The following is a 7231-nucleotide window of genomic DNA, read 5'->3' as shown; positions in this document are numbered from 1 at the left end:
ACAGCTCAGCACATTAATATTACTTTACTTTTTATACCTTGTTTTCATATTTCTCTGCTGGATGGTTAAGACCAAGACAAAGCAAGACCTATATAACAAGAATTTCAACTTAAAAAGAAACTTTCTAACTATAAATTAAAAATCAACATCATTTTCTCCGAAGAGAAGATTATCATTAAAAGAAATACCACAAAGTAACATTAAATTATTATCGATACAGCTGCCTGCAAAGACTCCAGACTCCCTCCTTCTGTGAGTGGAGTCTGACTAATATTATTGTAGAAGAGGCAAAATAATCTTATCACCAACCAGTTCTAGTTCTTTGCCATAATCAGAGGAACTATAAGGAGGAGGTCTTTATCACCTGAATCTATCTAAATGTAACATATATGTTATCTGAAACATCTAGTACGCCACCAGTGTTCCACTCCCCTGTGGATTGGTCCACACAGACAGCCTTTTTGGGGGCCTGATATCCCAAGATCCCTCCTGAAGGCAGGCAGGCCTGAGGCTCAGCTCTTGAGTGCTGCTATTAGAGAAGGTCATAAAAAGTGAATGTTGCAATGTTTTTTTTAAAAATTATTATACTTGATACTAAATGCTCATTTTTATTCTTCATGTTAGTGGTGGTTAGCTTTCTGGGATCATTTATCCCACTGGGAATTTCTGGAAAACAATGGTTTTACTCAAGAAAAACACAACTACACACACACACACACACACACACACACAACTTTGGAAGGTGATGGTTAGCTGCAAAACATTATTTTTCAAATGTGTCAGTGAATTAGAGTGGTTTGCTAGAGTCATCAAATGAACTAGAGAACTACTTTCCCCTAAACAGCTGCTTTGAATAGACTTCAATTTCATTTATCAAGAGATGAGGTCAGGCTCTATAAAAAGGATCTCTGTCACCACTGTTAAATCATCCATGTGAACTTTGAAACACCACAGAGTGTACCTGGTAAACCATTACTGGCTGAGGAGACTCCCAGGCCTGGGTGGAGCTCATGTGGGCTCTTTAGCTAAAATAAACACAGTGACTGGTAACTTTGGTTTCCTTTGTCTGAACTTGGGAGTCTGGAGGGGCCAGCAAGAGCAGCACACCAAGCACCTGCTCGTCAAACCAAAAAAAAAAAACAAAAACAAAAACAAAAACAAAAACAAAACAAACAAAAACCACCCAAGGCGGCACTTGTTTCTTCCGTTGGCAACAGAGCAAAAATATCCCATGATTCTAATTTTTGATGGCCCATTGTTTCTTAAAAGCACCACCACATATTTTCCCAGACAGATAATTATTCCTTTGAAAGGCATAGGATGAGTAACAAAGATGAGGTAAAGACCGTTTTAATCTCTAATTTCAAAAGATGATGTATTTTAAGCTTCAACGATGTTAACACATTAGTATGCAAGATTAGCACATTGTTTGTAATAAGACCCAGAATATTTGTCAGAACATTTTAATAGGCTTATGAAATGAAGTAAATCATAAACTTAATACACTTTTATTTATCTAGCCAATAGTTAATTTCTAACATTTATCAATGAATACAAGTGTATGTTACTTTTTAATTCTAACATTGAGAGACATGTTTGAAGTAAAACTATTTAATGGAAATAATGTGGAAGAGGCTTTGAATTGATGATAGTTACATGATGTTATTTTAAGAAAAGAAATATTGGAAGCAGAAGATCAACTGTTCGATATTTTCAAGTAAGTTTTGTTCTATATTAAGAACAACCCACTATTTTATTTTAGTTTTTAGTTTACTCATGACTTGGCCAAATCTCAGAATTATCGAATGACTCAAAAATGTCCTTTTTTTCCCCTCCAAATTCCTGGTTTCATAAGAACTTGTTTAGTTTGAGAAAAAAGATCCTAAACATCAGGCGTTCACAAAAAATAACCCATAGTGTCAACTTTAGAAAACAAAGACTATTACACTAATTTTTTTAGAAGATGCATTTGACTTGTTCTCATTCACAAAAATATACATTGTTACATTTGTGTCTAACAGCCCCACAGAGTACTTGATGTGGGTCATACATGTGACTCTTAACTCAATCAAAGCTGCTTTCAGATGCTGCACTAACTGAGATTGCCTTTGCAGTTAGGGAAGCAGCTACTGAAATCATGTACAAATGGAAATAACGATATGGCCTGCATAATGAGAGTTTATTGTACAGACAGCTGATAAAAACCATACAACCTTTTTATTGTTAAGTCATAAAGAGGTATCAAAATTAAAAAGCAAAAATTACTTGAGAAGACTTAAAACTACTAGGAGCATCAAAGGAAGTGAACATGGTACTAGGCGCAGGGCAATTACGAACATGCTAGAATGCAGGGAGAACAGGGAGCATGTGCTGAAGATAGTAGGGGAGAGGATCTGGTGAAATTGTGATCTTAGACAAGTGCCTAGGTAACGAAATAATAGGACAAGACTTTTAAACCCTGCTAGTACTTAAGAGTCATCCTTGCCATTGGCACTGTCTGTCATCCGCTCCTTCCTCAGCCTCTTTTTCATCATCTTTGATCAACTCCAGCTGGTTCTCCGCCTGATCTTCATTTTTGTCATCATCCAGTAGATCCCCCTCCTCAGTAGAGTCATCTGCAGCACTCTCAGACTCCATCTTCACATTAGTCTCATTTTTCTTCTGGGAGGTGGTGGTCTGCTCCTCTTTGATCTTACCATTCTTCACTCCACTGCTCATTTGCTCTGTTCCTTTTCAATTTTCTCTAGACGTTCCAGTAAAAAATCCACTTTTTGTTTGATCTGGGTAAGCTCCTTCTTAATGGCCTGAAGGTTATCACTTTTCAACTTTCCAGACTTGTGTGGTGATCCACGCTGGCCACTCTTAGGATTGAAGCCACTTTTGCCTCTTCAGGAGGTGTTTCCTGATACACGCTGGCATTTCGAGGGCACCACAGCCTGAACAATAGGAGGAGGAGGAGGAGGAACCCGTGCTGGGTAACTGTACATCCTGTCATAATAATCACATTGAAAGTCATAGTCCAAGTCGAAAGAAGAGCGGAATAGCGGGGACGGAGAACGGTGTTCTGGTACTGACTTGTGCATCTCCGCTATGGATCATTTTATACCTGCTTTTCTCTGTTCACTTTTGGCTTTGCAGTGAGATTAGTATCTAAAACCTGGCCAGCAGTCATTTTGCCATCCTCTCCAGCTACAGCAGTCTGGACGTTTCTCTCATTAATGTACTCGACAAAAGCAAAGCCCTTATGAACGGAGCAACCCACAATTTTGCCATACTTCTAGAAGATGGCCTCTACATCAAATTTCTTCACCACAAGAGTGTTCAGATTCCCAATGAACACAGGGGAATTCTGGAGCGAGGGTCTGTCCTGTTGGTGACATTGCTAGCCATCATATTTGAAGATAAAGCTACTGACAGTGACAAAAACTGTAGCTGAAGATCAAGCAAATCTCATAGGAGAGGGATGAGAGAAGAGATTCAATTGTGAATCTCCTGCTCCCAGGTTCTATGTGGAGTTGACTGCTGCTTGAGGTCGGCAGCGTGGCAGCAAATGCTCAGTCTCCATCTCTTCACAAACTGGCCCCCAAAAATGTCTTCTTAAGACCAGTCAAAATGAAACTATCTGCTTTATTGGGATATGGGCTTAGAGTTGTTTCTGGAAAAATTTAAGATTTAATTTCTCAGTAATTTCATGATACCATGCTAGCCACCACTGAAATGCGAAAATTTTATTTTTATTTTTGAAAGTTCTTTTCATCAAGACAAAGATTGATCAAAGTTCGTCAGCATCAACGTTTCAGTGATTTGGGCCCAGAATCAGATTTATGACAAGTAAATCACAGTGTTGTCTGCAACAGTGTGAGCTCTTTCCTTTCAGCTTCTTAACTATGAAATGGCACTGCCCATTTGTGAATTCTCTTCACTAATGTTCACTGGGTGAACTTTGTAAAGCACATTAAAACATTGCTACTGAATACATGAGGAATATAGTCTAAATAAAACAAAAACAGCCCCTATTGGATTACAGGAAGCACAAATTCATTACCCTTCAGGTAACAATTAGTAAACATTTGATGTGATCACCAGAGTCCAGAGGAGATTAATATTTAAGAACAGGCCATGTGAGGTCATGGAAGTAGACAAATAGTCCCTTTTAAATTTTTATTTTATTGTATTTTTAAATTTAATTGTAATTTTTTTATTGGTACATGTTTGCAGTATGTAATGATTACATTCCTCAGGAAGAGTTAGTACCTATACATTATGTGTCTTTTTTTTTTTTTAATGGAAAACCATTTATTTAATTCTAGATCAAAATGCTTTCACAATAGTGAAAATTGGTGACTGATCAAGGTGTGCTGCAGTGCATATTGCCATTTTCTGACTATGGCCAGGACCTGGGCCTAGCCTACAGGGGTGGCAAAGGGAAAGGCAGCAAAGACACAGGAGGAAGGTAAGCGGCCTTGACAGAGGAGGAGGAGCTTGCAGGAGGGCAGGAGCAGGGGCCTGCGGTGGGGCAGGGCCTGCGGTGGGGCGGGGCCTGCGGCGGGGCGGGGCCTGCGGTGCCAGGCTGGCTCTCCTGTCCCAGAGTCTGATGGCTACACATTTCACAATCCAGGAATATGGCCAATCTGGCTTTTTAGTTTTATTTTTAAAATTTTTAAAAATCTTTTATTCATTTTAATGAGAAAAAAAAGATAAAATAGTAATGAAACAGTTTCAAAACAGGGTAGTAGGACAGTTACAATAATTAGTACATAGCATATTGTCTTTATAGTAGTTATGCAAAGACAAGATGTAGACATGATACCTTGTTTAAACAATAGTAGTACAAAGCTTTCTTCTCATTGAACTAAGAGAAAATAGCTGTATATATCTTGTGTGTGTGTATATATCTACTTATTTTATTTTATTATTTTATTATTTTATTTTTTCACTACAAAACAGTTCTGCTGGGCTGGCCAAATAGCTCAGCAGATTAAAGTGCCTGCAAGCAGGTGCAGGGGACAGGGGTCTTTTTGTTAGGCAGGGTCTCCAACCACTGATGTAAACATAGCCAGCAGGAGGGGTAGCCACACAGGCTGGTGATGGCATCCTTGGAAATACCCAGGCACGTGCTGCACTTGAAGATGCTGTCCTGGCTTCCACTCTCACCGCTTCCAGTGCTGCTCCCCCTGGGTCTCTGCACTAGAGTTCGCAGGGCATGGAGAGGCCAAGGGCCCCTTGCTTGCCGGCCTTGACCATCAGCAAATCTCCGAGTGCAGATTTTTCTTTCTTTCTTTCCTTTTTTAATTTTATGTATTTGGGTCTCACAACGCAGCTTGGACTCATAGTGATCTTCCTGTTTGCAGCTTCCCCAGTGCTGGGATTATAGGCAGGTGCTACCATACCCAGACTCAATTGTCAGCTCAGCGTGCCTGAGGACGGGACCAGCATGGCATGTGGTACCAGGGTTTGAACCTTGATCTCTGTACTTGCCTAAGCAGGTGCTTAGTCCACTGAGCTATCTCACCAGCCCTGAGTGCAGATTCTTAACAGGAAAATCTCATCTCTGCTTAGAGATCACTGCTAAGGCTGCTTCAGCTTACCAGTTTCTTGGTCTAGCCACCAGTCCTATGCCTTGCCAGTCTATGGGACTAGACCACTTAGATCTCTGGACTGGTGATGCACAATCTTCAATCCTAGTATTTGGCTTCTTGGTTAATTCTGATCATCGCAGTGAGCAGAATCAATGATGCTTCAGTGAGTCTAGCTCCTCTGTCAGATCTCTGGAACTCAACAGCCAGCTGGAGAGAAACCCCAAGTATTGCCACCACTGTAAACAGCCTTTTAACCTCAGGCTCTGGTGATGTTCTCTGTCATGAATGACAGCATGAAATCCTGTTCCAGCCAATTCAGCAGGACTATACATGGAAGAGAAATAACTGGAACAATTTTCTTTCCCAACATGAAAGAATGGACCACAGTATCATTAATGACACAGAGGCATCTAAGTATTGGCATTCAGAGATAACCAATTAATAACAACAACTATGTCATCCTAGCAACAGAAGCAGAATCAGCAACAATAATAGTATCAAAGACAAACTGGATGTTGACATACCCAGCAAAACAATAATAGCCTCAACCCTAAAAAGGAGACCTATAATTATAGTATAAATAGAGACAAACCAAATATTAGCACATAGTAAATATCTACTAAATGTAACAATTGTATCTTTGTTGACAATAGAACAATATTGAACAGTAATAGTATAGAATTAATTAGCTAAAAATTTATAAAGCTTAAATTTTTATATACTGGTAAAGATGGAGTGAGTTGGGAATGGGAGAATAAAATATTTTGAAAGCTAAAGCTGCAGAAGATGAGAAGGAGAGTGAGATAAAGGATCCTATGAGCTGGGTCTGGTGGCACACACCTATAATCCCAGCATTTGGGAGGCTGATGCAGGAAGATCAGCAAGAGTTTGAGGCCAGCCCAGACTACATAGTGAGTTCAAGGCCAGCCAGAAATATATAGTGTCTGTCTCAAAAAAGAAGGCCTCTATAAAGGAAACAAATAGAATTAGATAAAATAACAGAAAAGAACCAACAAGAAAAAGACGAAAAATGATATAAAAGAGGAAAAACTGAAGAAAAAGGAAAATATTTAAAGAAAAAAGAATGGCAATAACAAAAAGAAAAAGAAATCCAAGCAATGGATAAAAAAGTAAATAAATTAAATTTATTTTCTCTCTGATTTTGAATGAGTATTTTCTTCCCAGAGTCTGTAGTCTTAAAATCCAAGTCACCATGGTAAGAAATAGGTTTTGTCTTCTCTGTCAAAGCACAAGACCAAAACAATTCCATTTTGGATTTGAATTGAATTTAAATTCCCCCCCATTAATATCTTGCACTCAGAGAAATGGGGAATATGTTTTCCCCAAACACAGCTGGCTCTCATGATAAGAACCAAGAAGCCCCTCATTAACTTACTCAGCACCCTCAACCCCAGCCACTCCAATTTATCAGTCATGTTAGATTGTAAGCCTTTGCATTCTCCCAGTGCATTTAAAGGTCAGCTGCTTCTCCTGAGTTAGGGATTAAAGGGACAACCCCCTTCTGTCCTGTGAGCCTGGGACCTCACGCTTGCACCATTCTGCAGACATGAAATGCCTGGGTGAGGTTTCATGATGACTAAGTGCTTTAGTATCTGCGCCAACAAATTGAGTCTGAAAACTTGATTCCAACA

General features: G+C 39.4%; 1 pseudogene; it reads right to left on the bottom strand.

The window, feature by feature from the left end:
- Window positions 1-2468: 2468 nt before the first annotated feature.
- Window positions 2469-3390, bottom strand: LOC101563297 (annotated as a pseudogene).
- Between the last annotated feature and the right edge of the window lie 3841 nt (window positions 3391-7231).

This window comes from Octodon degus, unplaced genomic scaffold (assembly GCF_000260255.1).
Source record: "Octodon degus isolate 3935 unplaced genomic scaffold, OctDeg1.0 scaffold00099, whole genome shotgun sequence".
NCBI classification, from domain to species: domain Eukaryota; kingdom Metazoa; phylum Chordata; class Mammalia; order Rodentia; family Octodontidae; genus Octodon; species Octodon degus.
This window is presented reverse-complemented; position numbering and strand designations above follow the sequence as displayed.